The 14,652-nt window shown below is 42.8% G+C and overlaps 1 pseudogene; it reads right to left on the bottom strand.

The window, feature by feature from the left end:
* Positions 1-2,454: 2,454 nt before the first annotated feature.
* LOC139414286 (EGF domain-specific O-linked N-acetylglucosamine transferase-like) lies at positions 2,455-14,522 on the bottom strand (annotated as a pseudogene).
* Between the last annotated feature and the right edge of the window lie 130 nt (positions 14,523-14,652).

Below are 14,652 nucleotides of genomic sequence, written 5' to 3'. Positions count from 1 at the left end.
GTCATTCATCATATGATCAATCAACTGAATAAATCCTGACCCAGATTACACAGGAGTTCAACAGACTATATAAAGAAAGCAGTCTCAGGCTAATCAATGCAGTGCCACACATCGTGCAATCCTCTGCTGTGTAATCCTGAAATAAACTCATCTGTTGACTAATGTGTGGTGTTCTGCTGCCATCTAGCGGTGAACCGGTGTCACCGATAGCACAGGCTTGGTGGTTTTGAGGTCAGACAGATTTATGGTTTTTACAGAAAGATCTGAAACAGTGCCCTTTTGTGGGGAGACATTCCTCCCCAGTCCCCAGCTAACTAAAATAATGAAACCCACAGAAAATAACTGTTTGAGATCAGCAATTATTTTGGAAAAGTTCAGAGCGTTTCTGTTCGTGGTCACCATCAAAGATTGACTAAAATTATGATTAATAAAATCACTGATGCTTAGCGCCAACGGGTATATTTGGACCCCAAGTGTCAAAAACATAATTTATAAACCCTTTTTTTGATCCTTCCGGAACTGTAAGACTTTGTCAAGCAACTAGTTACTGACGAAAAAACACACAATTTACTATGATTTCTGTTTTAATATGGAATAAATAAAAAATAATCTTTCTGAAAAATGTTATTCAAGTGCGCACTTTGTCATAAAAGCATCACATTTAGCACAGAAGTCAATGCATGTACCCTGAAAAGATATACATATGGCACCACTCCCCCCAAAAAATGTAAATGCATATTAAGCTTCCAGTCAATCTCTATACCAAGGTGAGAGTCTCATCTTTCAGATTAAATTGGAACGGAGTTGACAGCCCATAGCTTTCCAAAAATCTGATCATACTGCCCATATCGGCTGCCCATATCGGTCGTACCGGTATGTCAGACTGGCTCAATCTGTAATTTCTCAGCCCTTGAGTATCACAGAATCACAACACATTTTTTCAGTTGCTATGGGTGAAATTTATTAAAATAACGGGTAAAAACATGACACACAAAAACATATATTTTTTAACATAAACTTGACTATAAATGTGTTAAAAATGTATTTACTTGTGTTACAGAAGGTTTTTATTTTATTATTTTACTGCTTGACAGGTGTTACTTTGCAATCATTACCAATTTGGTCATCAACAAAAATATGTTGCCACTTTTAGGGTTAAATTGCACACACAAAAAAAAGATCAGTTCGTTTGAAAATATTGATTTCAAAATGTTTCCATGGCCTTGAAATATAAAATGACTTCACAAGTATTTGCAAAACATCGACCAAAAGGTCTGACTCCCTTTCTCCTAAATAAAACATTGAGCTTTAGATTCATTCGATAGTTTGTGTGCGATAGGGACTACAAAACACCTGCAAAGACCAGTCTGAAGTGTTGTTCAAACTGGTACATACACAACATGCTGAAAGGTACATCCCTGTCTGTCACACACAACTTTATCAGAAAATGCAGAAATAAGCACATTGTTTAGAAATGAAACAAATGTTCTTTCTGGCAAACACACCAGTGGAAGCATGTAATACAAATTTGGCAATTGTTGTAAGGAGTATATACTTTTCTCTAGCAAGGGAAATGGTAGCAGGCACTCATAAGGTTTGCCAAGGCCATTTGATTGGTCTTCATTATCTCTATTGAGATGTACCCTGGGCTGTGTTGGCAGGTAATAAATAGCTGAAAAGCGAGGTTGTAAACTTACATTTTACCTTGATAATATACAACATCTTCATTGTTAAAATGTACTTTTAGATTTCTAAGATGGCTGTGTTTGAGTCCAGGGATTTGACTTCACCTAACTGTCCTGTGTTCCTTCTGCTGCTGGAGGCCTACAGTTCATCACGGCTGAGCCGGGGTTTCCACTCGGGGTGGTTCAGGACGAAGTCTGCTGCTGGGGGCCTACAGTTCATCACGGCTGAGCCGGGGCTTCCACTCGGGGTGGTTCAGGACAAAGTCTGCTGCTGGGGGCCTACAGTTCATCATGGCTGAGCCGGGGCTTCCACTCGGGGTGGTTCAGGACGAAGTCTGCTGCTGGGGGCCTACAGTTCATCACGGCTGAGCCGGGGTTTCCACTCGGGGTGGTTCAGGACGAAGTCTGCTGCTGGGGGCCTACAGTTCATCACGGCTGAGCCGGGGCTTCCACTCTGGGTGGTTCAGGACGAAGTCTGCTGCTGGGGGCCTACAGTTCATCACGGCTGAGCCGGGGCTTCCACTCTGGGTGGTTCAGGACGAAGTCTGCTGCTGGGGGCCTACAGTTCATCACGGCTGAGCCGGGGTTTCCACTCTGGGTGGTTCAGGACGAAGTCTGCTGCTGGAGGCCTACAGTTCATCACGGCTGAGCCGGGGCTTCCACTCTGGGTGGTTCAGGACGAAGTCTGCTGCTGGAGGCCTACAGTTCATCACGGCTGAGCCGGGGTTTCCACTCGGGGTGGTTCAGGACGAAGTCTGCTGCTGGGGGCCTACAGTTCATCACGGCTGAGCCGGGGCTTCCACTCTGGGTGGTTCAGGACGAAGTCTGCTGCTTTCAGCACCAGACGCACGAACTCCTCCACATCAAAGGAGTAGTTGGTGAATTTAGGATGCTCCCCAAGGGTGGGATGGTGACCCTGTGTGTGTGGGGCGGGGTGAAAGAAAGAGTCGTTATGAACACCGCACTGCAGGTCTGCAAGGTGATTTGTGAGTGTCTGTGAGAGGCAACGCAAGTGTATATACTAAAGACAAAATGACAGATGAGTCTGGTGGTACATGCTGCAGCTACAGGTGAGGATTGGTAAGGTGTCTCTGGGGACCTGGGGCAGTGAGTTAGGTGGAGGTGGCAGGAGCGGTACTGGAGTGTCCCACCTTATCCTCTGGGAGCACTTTGTCCCTTTTTTGCCAAGTCGCATATCGGATCCCCCGCAGCCGAGCCAGATCTCGATAGCAGCTCTCATCCTGACAGTTATATCTGTGGAGAACAGATGCAGACACTTTATCTCCTGCTCTCACTCTCTTCTCTCAGTATGCCTCCCAGCCCTGCATGGCCCGGCCTGATGAATGCCTGTTTAATTAGGCCGTTATTCACTGCTGCACCTCATGGCTAAGGGCTAACAGAGCACAGCATGCTGCCAGACCCATCACATAGATAGCACTATATCCAGCACAGACGGCACAGGGAGAGCTCTGCTCTGTTGGCCTGTACTTCACCATTCAAAGAGCATGGAAGGACGGACAGACAGACAAGGATCCAATGGAACAGACAGATACACAGACCCACACAGACCCAAAAAAACCCAAAGACATAAAGCTGTTTTACACACACACAGACAGACTGAACAGTGTCACTCACAGCTCAAAGATGACGGCCCAATCAGGGAGGAAGAGCAGGTGAGTAAGTCCCGCCCCATGAATCCCGATGAAGATGTCAGAGTTGTGGGTAATCCTGAGTTGTTCCAGGAACGGGACGTCCCTACAGACAAGACAGACAGTTATGACATTTAACTTACTACTTAACTCATAATACCCCTACTGACTTCACTCCAACATAGTATACCACTCAATATTTACCCCACTGTAATAGCAGTGTGTCAGACAATAAAATACACCTGTTACTCAATTCCCTTTGTGCTGCTGCCTTTATGTCCTCCAGCAGCACCATATCATTTATCCACCAATAATGCATCTAAAGAACACAAACTGTTCACACTCACTTGTATTTGTAATGCACCACGTTGACCTCGAGTAAAGGCCCGGTCTTCAGGGCGTTTGTGAGCTGTATGAACACAGTGAGATGCATTCTCTGATCAATGAGAGGAACAAACACAGACACCGGCCGCATAAATCACAGGCATTTTACTCCGCCAGTTTGAATAAGATTTTAAATGGCCAGTTAAGAGCTGGAGGAGGCAGTAAATCAATTGAGGGAGGGAGAAGTGGGCAGTGCTGCCTCAGACTGGACTCACCTCCTGCTGGTTTAATGTCTTGCGATATTCTGTGCTGCGTGCTAACAACATGACACGAATCCTCCCCTCCTGAAACCAGGAGCATAAGGATCAGGAGTAGTCAGATGATATAAATAGGACGGCTATATTGGATATGGTGCATTAACAGAAATCGCAAAAGATGAACTCCAGCATTTCACGTAATACATTTTTTTCTCAAACGTGTAAAAGCATTCAACTTTGTCCATTTTCAAAACAGTCTAAAAGAACCAGAACTCTGTGGCCTTTTGCAAAACAGTAAATGCACTTTCAAAATGTGGTTGCCTTCTCAAAACATTAATACAGTATATTCATCAAAATTATATTATACCATCAAAATGGCAAATACATTCATAAAAACAGTCCAAGCACACGAAACAGAAAGTTTGTCTGTCTTTTTAAAATCCCAGTAGATCAATACATTTTCTAAGCAGTCACTAAATCATGATGATCAAAATTGGAATTACAACTATCCAAAGGTGTACAATCATGGACAATTACACTCCTTTTATGCATGTTTCACTAAACAATATACATCAAATCAAATATTATTCCTGAGAAAAAGTCAAATAAAAAAGAAGCAATAAGGATTCATTCATCAGTATCCTCACAATCAAATTCCACGTATTCAACACATAGGTTGATTGGCTCATTGTTTTGTAGACTTTTCATTGGCGCACAGAAACACAATATAAATAAGGAAAGGTGAATACAACGGAAGAACACAACTGATATGAATGTAAATGCCTCAATCCACATCAAAGCTCTATAATGGAAGGTCACATCTTTACATGTCGTAAAATAAAAAAATATCTAAACTTATTCCCCATTGCCTAGATCTTCCCCATTGCCTAGATCTTCCCCATTGCCTAGATCTTCCCCATTGCCTAGATCTTCCCCATTGCCTAGATCTTCCCCATTGCCTAGATCTTCCCCATTGCCTAGATCTTCCCCATTGCCTAGATCTTCCCCTATATTATGCATGGCATGACACTGATGGGGTGTTTTAGGCGTTAGTGCACAAGTATTTACTGATTACTGGAAACAGTGACCACAATTTCACACATTTCTCTTCCAATTAAAACAGCGTGTAAAATTCACTTAACAGTGAATGTTGTATTCAATGATGACATCTGTATTTAAAGTCTAGCAAAAGTGTGTCTAAGATATGAAACTCAGGTAACTCAGGCAAGAAAATCTTCTGAAGTCCTGTAAATGTATTTGAACATTGCTGCTACAGATACTTTTCAAATCAGATCCCCAAAATGCTTGAATGTGATTAAGAACAACTGTAAACCCATCCATAGCTTTTCAAGGACCTTAATCTCAATTTGATGTACTTGTAGAAAACTCCCACAACCAATAAGGGGCAGGCTCCCATCCAGAGGTGAAGTGGGAGTTTTCTACAGTCTTTTTTATTACACATTACATAGAGCTACAGCACAGAGGGTTTATATAACAAGTGAGAGAGTAAATGTCCTATACAGCATCACCATCTAGTGGCTAAAAGTCCTACAAAACTCAATTTCAGTCTCACTGGCATTGTACCATCTGAGTTGGAAATAGCCTCAGGAAGACAACTCCTAATGTTAAAAAAAGAGAAACTGTGAAAGTGATCAGCCACAAACCACACAGACTGTCAGGAGAAACCCAGAGGGAACACACCACCACATAATGCCAAATACATGCAGTTACCCAACTAGAAAAGCATATTAGATGGATGACATGAAACAGCAGTGTGTGCATAAGGAGAGCTGATATTGTGATGAGTAGAACACAATGGTAGAGAGGAGCAGTCTGCTGTCTCCCTGAACCATTAATCAGAGGGATGAAAGGAGGAGCTGAGAGGAGCTGAGAGGGGGTCAGGGCCGGGCACACCTCTTATTCAGCTGGGAGACGGTATCGCAAGCACTGCCATCTCACAGGAAGGCTGTTAGCATATTCTTAGCATCAGCCGAGAATACACAATGAGCTGCATCCTCGCAACCGTCTTCAGTGGTCGTAAAGATACAGTCAAATGCACTCAGTCTGGGGTCGTAAAGACCAGTAAAGCCTGTATCGGTGAGCTACAGACCAGTGAAGAAAAGGTGTGTGTGCATGTGTGTGTGTATGCGTGTGTGTCTGCATGTGTGGTCAGTATTCCTTACCTTGGGTCCATCCTGTGGAATGTTGAGTCGATATAGAACATACTGGGAGAAGGCCCTGAACATCACTTCACTGTGGCAGTCAGATACCTGCCATTTACACACCAAGACAAATCCATTAGCTCCATCTGTCTGTCCCACGTGCACATACACAATGTTCCTCACACACACGCATGTACACACACACACAAAGACACACACACACACACAATGTCCCTCGCACACACGCATGTACACACACACACACACACACTCAATGTCCCACACACACACACACACACATACATACACAATGTCCCTCACACACACGCATGTACACGCATTTACACACAAACACACATACACAATGTCCCTCACACACAGGCATGTACACACACACACTCAATGTCCCACACACACACACACACACACACACACACACACACACACACACACACACACACACACACACACACAATGTCCCTCGCACACATGCATGTACACACACACACTCAATGTCACACACACACACAATGTCCCTCGCACACACGCACAGATGCACAGTGAGAATTGTATTTGGATAGAAATCTGACAAATCCAAACACATTCCATACCCACACAGAAAGACATTTAAAGCCATGCCAAGCACAGGTCTACGATTCCCTCCTACAGGCCAGAGCAAAGCAGTCATAAATATAAACACATGAATATAAACATGACATAAGCAGCAGGAGCAATCCAAGGCATCAGATATGAGGCTAACCTATCAATATTTCACACCTCAAGGCTGACCCCCCCTAGACCTAAGTATTTAAATGATACCATCTTTACACAAATCTCCTTGAAATTATCATTTAAATAACTTAAGGGCTGGAGATGATGAGTACATAGCATAAATATTTGACCCAAATGGCATGCTATGAGTTATGACCAAACTGGATAACAGATGATAAAAGAAAATTGCATGATGAGGCGAGAAACATGAAAGAAAAAAACACAGACATAAAGCCTATGTGATCAAAATAAGAGAAGGTACGGAGGAAGGCATGGAGTCCGAAAGGCAGGGACAACCCAAGCAGCTCAAATGGATTCCGATTTCCTCATTGGCGGCGCAATCCTATCTCTACATTTTCATTACACATGAAGAGATACAGACAGAATACGAACCATAGGTGTGTTATAGAACAGCCCATATCTCATCCTGGGGAGCAGGGTTTCAAGGTAATGGATACGTTATACAACCATGAACGACCCCCCCCCACCCACCCACACACACACACACACACGCACACACACACACACACACACACACACACACACACACTCTCTCTTACCCTTTTAGTGTCAAAAGTTTTCAGATGGATGATGTCATAGTCAGAGAAAGCCTTCCAGGTCTCACTGAACAGATCCCCATATCTGTCAAAACGCGGACAAGGAAGAAAAAGACATCAGAAAGATGACTTTGAAATTCAGTTGCTTCATCGGACTGGCTAAACTTCATGTCAGATTTCATGAAGAGTATTATGAAACACTGTTTTGAATTATGGTGTATGTTTCATTAGAACTGTACTTTCCCAGCAGTCAGCCACCTGATTAAAGGTCCAATGCAGCCAATTTTATCTGAATATCAAATCATATCTGGGTAAAAATTAAGTATCTTACTGTAGTTTTAAATTTAAATTGTCAAAAAGAAACAAAAATAGCTTCTTAACAAAGAGAAAATTATCAAGCGTGAATTTTGCTAAGACTTTCTGTGAGTGGTCTGAGTGGGGAGGAGAAAACTGAAATGTAGCGGTTATTGGAATGCGTGACCAAGAGGGTTAGAGAACAGTTGCTTCATGACCAAAAGTATGTTGATACCTGCTCATCGAACATCTCATTCCAAAATCAGGGGCATTGATATGGAGTTGGTACCCCTTTTGCTGCTATAACAGCCTCTACTCTTCTGGGAATGCTTTCCACTAGATGTTGGAACATTGCTGTGGGACTTGCTTCCATTCAGCCACAAGAGCATTAATGAGGTCGGGCACTGATGTTGGGTGATTAGGCCTGGCTCGCAGTCAGCGTTTCAATTCATTCTAAAGTTGTTTGATGGGGTTGAGGTCAGGGCTCTGAGAAGGCCAGTTAAGTTCTTCCACACTGATCTTGACAAACCACTTCTGTATGGACCTCGCTTTGTGCACGGGGGCATTGTCATGCTGAAACAGGAAAGGGCCTTCCTCAAACTGATGCCACAAAGTTGGAAGCACAGAATCGTCTAGAATGTCACTGTGTGCTGTAGCGTTAAGATTTTCCTTCACTGGAACTAATGGGACTTGCCCAAACCATGAAAAACAGCCCCTGACCATTATTCCTCCGCCAACAAACTTTACAGTTGACACTATTCACTCGGCAGGTAGCTTTCTCCTGGCATCCGCCAAACCCAGATTCATTCATCAAACTGCCAGATGGTAAAGAGTGATTCATCACTTCAGAGAACGCATTTCCACTGCTCCAGAGTCCAATGACACCGAGCTTTACACCACTCCAGCCGACTCTTGTGATCTTAGGCTTGTGTACGGCTGATTGCCATGGAAACCTATTTCCCAAAGCTCCCAACGAACAGTTATGGGGCTGACGTTGCTTCCAGAGGCAGTTTGGAACTCGGTAGTGAGTATTGCAACTGAAGACATGCGATATTTACACGCTATGCGCTTCAGCACTCTGCAGTTCTGTTCTGTGAGCTTGTGCGGCCTACCACTTCGCAGCTGAGCCGTTGTTGCTCCTAGACGTTTCCACTTCACAATTATAGCACTTACAGTTGACCAGGGAAGCTCTAGAAGGGCAGAAATTTCAGGAACTGACCTGTTGGAAAGGTGGCATCCTATGATGGTGCCACGTTGAAAGTCACTGAGCTCTTCAGTAAGGCCATTCTACTACCAATGTTTGTCTATGGAGATTGCATGGCAGTGTGCGCTATTTTACACACCGGTCAGCAGCGGGTGTGGCTGAAATACTGTAGCCAAATCCACAAATTTGAAGCATGTCCACATACATTTGTATAAAGTAAGCATTTCACTGTAAGGTCTACTACACCTGTTGTATTCGGCGCATGTGACAAATAAAATTTGATATATAGTGTATCTCTACCTGAAAAGACATGATCTAAGTGACTGATATTTGGTATTCAGCAGTCATAAAAGTATGTCTTATTTACTTTGAAGAACTACTAAAATAGTTATTTTGTCAGACAGCATAGGCAGCAGCTCTCTAGACGAGATGATGACTTGGAGTGAAATAAAGTAACCAAATAAAACAAATGTAATATACACAACTGAAATATTTTATTAAAATAAAGTCATGTAAATAAAGGATGGTTAATAAAGTGATAAGCAGCCATGGGCAGTCACACCATCACTTACCATCACGGGACTTAATATTATTGTTTTATTCTGTGTTGTAACAGCATTCAACCCACATAATGTATTTAATGTTTAAAAACAAAAAACATCTCAACCGAAACCGACCTTGCTTTATTATCAAACTGAAACCGAACCGACCTTGCTTTATTATCAAACTGAAACCGAACCGACCTTGCTTTATTATCAAACTGAAACCGAACCGACCTTGCTTTTTATCAAACTGAAACCGAACCGACCTTGCTTTATTATCAAACTGAAACCGAACCGACCTTTCTTTATTATCGAACTGAAACCGAACCGACCTTGCTTTATTATCAAACTGAAACCGAACCGACCTTGCTTTATTATCAAACTGAAACCGAACCGACCTTGCTTTATTATCAAACTGAAACCGAACCGACCTTGCTTTATTATCAAACTGAAACCGAAACGACCTTGCTTTATTATCAAACTGAAACCGAACCGACCTTGCTTTATTATCAAACTGAAACCGAACCGACCTTGCTTTTTATCAAACTGAAACCGAACCGACCTTGCTTTATTATCAAACTGAAACCGAACCGACCTTGCTTTATTATCAAACTGAAACCGAACCGACCTTGCTTTATTATCGAACTGAAACCGAACCGACCTTGCTTTATTATCGAACTGAAACTGAACTGACCTTGCTTTATTATCGAACTGAAACCGAACCGACCTTGATCACAATTGTCAGATGAAAGGCCATTCCTTTCCATCTCGCTGTCATTTTCTCTCCCTTCCTCTATCCTTATCCTTCGCCTCCACAGACAGAGGGGGGAACAATAGACAGGATAAGGTTTCCCATAAATCATTCTGTTTTACACCCACTGCTTCACCTTAATCTCCTCCACAAGCAAGTGGTCAAATGTGAAACACAGCACATCGATACACAACACTCTGGTAAACAACCATTCTCTTGCTTCTGTTTGTACAAACACCTTTGGACAAAGCATTCAGCTTGCGAGGTGACAGCAACATGGTGGAATCTCTAATTAGCCTATTGGAGGGCCCAGCTAAGCCATCACCATATTTCTTGCACTTTTTCAGTCGTCTCAGGTCAGTGGAATGGAGATGGGCTGCAGAATATTGCACTTACTGTGTCCCACATGAGGATTTTGATGTCTCTGCTGAAGGAGTTGTTGATGTGCTGGGTGATGTACAGGTTGACAAAGTCACATAAATGATGGTACATGTTAAACCCTGCCAAAAACACACATTCAGGTTGATCCATCACATCTCAGTCAGTACCGCGGTTAAGGCTGTTATTATTTGTTTATTCAAACGTTTGGTAATTGTAACAGCATTGACATAGACAAGATGCCGGCTGTACAATTTACCTAGCTAGCAAAATGTTGCCTATTTTCCAAACAAGTTTTAACAAGATAGCTAGATAGTTAGCCAAGATAGCGACAAGCTAAGCTAGCTAGATAGTGCAGTTCATGTTGGACAATTTCAGTTGAAACTGGACAGAGAAAGGTCTGGGTTTACGTTTTAAAATGTTTATTGACTGGCAGACCATATACATGACTAGCCATGATATTTAGAATTGTTTATGCATTTCCCATTTGGCATGGCTCTTCTGTCGCAGTTTGCAGCAGCACTGACAGCTGTGTTGACATCACAACTCAGACGAAGTTCCGAACAGCACAATATGACAAGTCATGTCAACTTTTTTCTGCTCAATGATTGGACATTGCATAGAGTCAGCTGCATGAAATAGAATGATTATATCTCTTGTGATGCAATGCAACTAAGTCACAGGCTATTGTTTGGGGGGGGGGGGGGTGACACAAGGAGCAACTCAGATGCAACATTGTTGCAACAACATCAATTGCGTCCAGATTGCTTCGTGTGACCTCGGCTTTCCTGTGTCACTACCATAGAAATAGAATGCATAGATAGCCCATCTCCATTCTTGTCATTAATGACATTATAGCTGGACTGGCAGCCATTTTGAGTGTACCCATTCCTAAGTCGAAAAAAATACAGGTTATGACAACGTAATAATTGTATGCATTAACGTTAGAAAATAAGCACATTCATTGGACCAGTGCCATTGCTAATACTACAGGATCAGTATTGAAAACATGACATGACAATAAAGTGGCTATAGATCATCTGAAAGACATTTAAATAGAATGACATTAAAACAGTTAGGCTATGTGTTTGCAGACTAGTTAGCTAAAATTCATTACGATTGTGTGTATTTTCCACTTTCAGGGCAAACTTTCTGTACTGCTAACATTCACTTCCAGTCATTTTCGCTCCGGTGCTGGTCCAATGAATTTGTTTATTTCCGAACGCTTCTGCATGGAATTATTATATTGCCTTAACCTTCTCAATCTTCAACCTAGACCATGCCAGAAACTAAAGGCCGGAAGTCTACCCTTCAATCTATGCTGTGGTTTGTTGAGTCAACTCAACTGACATGGCAACAAATACATTCCATTTCACGAGCCACATCAGTTAGCATCATTTGAATGAACAGTCTACGTTACCATGGCAACCCAGCATCAGATGATAGACCATTTCAAAATATCATTATTGCATCACTATCCCAGGCAGCCATTGCGAGTGTACCCATGAGCTTGCAGTCAAATTGCCAGGGTTCCAAGCATGTTGGGAGGCAGGTAGCCTAGTGGTTAGAGTGTTGGCCTTGTAACCGAAAGGTTGTAAGATCAAATCCCCAAGCTGACAAGGTAGAAATCTGTCTTTCTGCCCCTGAACAAAGCCCCTGTTCCTAGGCTGTCATTGAAAATAAGAATTTGTTCTTAGTTAAATAAAGGTTAAAAATAATAATCAATAAATGTTCTATTAATTTTATTTATATATACGCAAACAGAATGTGTTATTTGATATTGTACTAAAAAGGCATGAAGACTGTGCCCACCTGCATCAAGCTTCATGAATACAGTAGGTTTCTCAAAGATGATGTCACAGTGCTCTTCATCTGTGGGTTTCAAGTCCAGCTCTGTGTATGTCTGTAGTTCACCATACCTTGGGAGAGGAAAACAAGGGTTTTTCAGAGTTATCAGGCCTGTGTTATTCATAGTCACAGACGTGACCATCAATCAATCAAATTGAACCTTTTTACTTTTGTTACAGAGAGAAATGTTTTTAGTAAGAAGAAACCTTGATATGAATCTCACAGTTCAGAGAGGGTCATAAGGAATCTATGTTTTATCTCACCAGGACTGCAGAGGGCTCTTGTGCTCTCCTTCTGCGGCCAGCGCTCGTGGTTCAGACTGAAAAGACCCCCAATCTCCCCCTCCTGGAGAAAGTCCTCCTTATACCTGCAGAGAAAACACAGGTGAGTACCACACTTTCATTTTATGATCATTTCTTTAATCAGGCCAAGAGGAGGGTCAGTCATACTGCTTTCACCTATCCTGCCTTTCAGGTCAATGACGATGAAGAGACAAGCAAATGTAAGAAATAAAAACGTAACTACTAGGATTCTTCGCACACAGGAAAACAAGGAATCCAGATGGGACTCTAGATAAGACGTGTCCCCAAGGGTACACTGACCTCTCATGACCCCTGCGAGGGTTCCGCAGGTCCAAGTACAGATTGGTTGCCCTGCAGAAGCGAGTGTGGTGGGTGCATTTCAGAGACGAGTCTCCCTAGAAATAAAATGTGAGCGTTTTGCAAACGTATTTTCTGTTTATCAGTGTGGATTCCTGAGTCCTGTGTGCAGCTGCACTAGAGGAGGAAGGGTTTACAGGATTGGTGGCCTTGCAGAGAGTCTTCATCTCACTGAGGCGCTCCCTGACGTAACCAAAGTCTGCCTGTTTCCAAAACAGCTCCTGGGCTGCCTCCAATGAGCTGGCGCTAGGGAGGACGAAGAGCTCTGTTAGGTCAAACCAGTGTCAGAAATAAATTATGCACATCCACATGTATGACAAGAGCTTGACACAATATGCTAATTAATAAAATGAAACAATATTCTTGTTAGTGAATGGAGAGAGTGGGATTGTATTGTACCATCCGGAGTCAACCCTGGTGCAGACAGGATAGCCAAAGCAGTTCTCTGGGGCACAGTTCTTCTCATAGCCCCAGCAGGCCGACACATCCAGCAGAGCATCCTGTTATAAAACATTAAAGGGGAAGGGGGAGGCATAAACTAAAAGACGTGCTAAACACTTGGATGGAACTTAAAAGACCCCACTAAAAACAGCCTACTTGTACCACCATGATACACAAAACATCAGTACGTGGTCACTGTCAAACACTGTAAGCTTTCAATTGTTTTAGGCTTAAGCTCTAAACTTACTTTCTGTTCACAAGACTATGGCTGCTTAGACAAGAGACTTAAAATGAGCTAATCCCCCTCCACCATGTGTATGATGATAACAAACATGGTAGTCATAGGTCCCTATTACTGACAATAATAATAATCAATTACATTTGCAAATTTGCTCTTCATTATACAAGAATAATCTCAAAGTGCATAAAATCAAATAAACATACAAATAGTTTAAAAAACCAAATACTGTATATCTAACCATATCAGGAAAGCAACAATCAAAGCCTTTGAGGTAAGGACATAATGGTAGGTTCCACCGATGGAGATTAGCTTAAAAAAAAAAAAACAATGGTCTGAACAGCGCTGAGATTATCAGGAAGAGAGTTCAATTGGTGTGGTGCATGGGAGGAAAAGGCACAGTCCCCCATGGAGTAGTTTGGAGTGGCTTGAACATAAGGTGTGTGGAGGTTCATAGGGAGAGAGCAGGTCTGACAGGTAGGCGAGTCCAATGAATAATAACACAGTAATAATAACACAGTAGCTCACCCTGTATTATTTAAAAAACTATGACAGTACAGTTCTTACTTTAAAAGGGCAGAGCGGGTCCTCTCCACAGAGCCTGGCCACTCTCTTGTTATTGCGGGGGAAGTAGGAGATGTGGTGCCGTGGCAGCGCAAGGCTGCTGTAGTGGAGTGGTGGTTTGTGGTTGGTGTTCTCAGCTTCCTCAGCAGCTACCACAGCGTAAATACAGACCATGACCAGTGCTACCAGCTGCAGCATAGTCAGTCCCACACAAACACATGTGAGAGTCGCCTTGGTTTACCTCACAGCACATCACAAACACTGTGCAGTGAGAGCGAGAGAGGCAGACACACTGTAATCTTGGGTAAGAAATGGATACCGCTGTTTA

Source organism: Oncorhynchus clarkii, chromosome 7 (genome assembly GCF_045791955.1).
Source record: "Oncorhynchus clarkii lewisi isolate Uvic-CL-2024 chromosome 7, UVic_Ocla_1.0, whole genome shotgun sequence".
Taxonomy (NCBI): domain Eukaryota; kingdom Metazoa; phylum Chordata; class Actinopteri; order Salmoniformes; family Salmonidae; genus Oncorhynchus; species Oncorhynchus clarkii.
The sequence above is the reverse complement of the archived record's forward strand: the minus strand, read 5'-3'. Positions and strand labels throughout refer to the sequence as shown.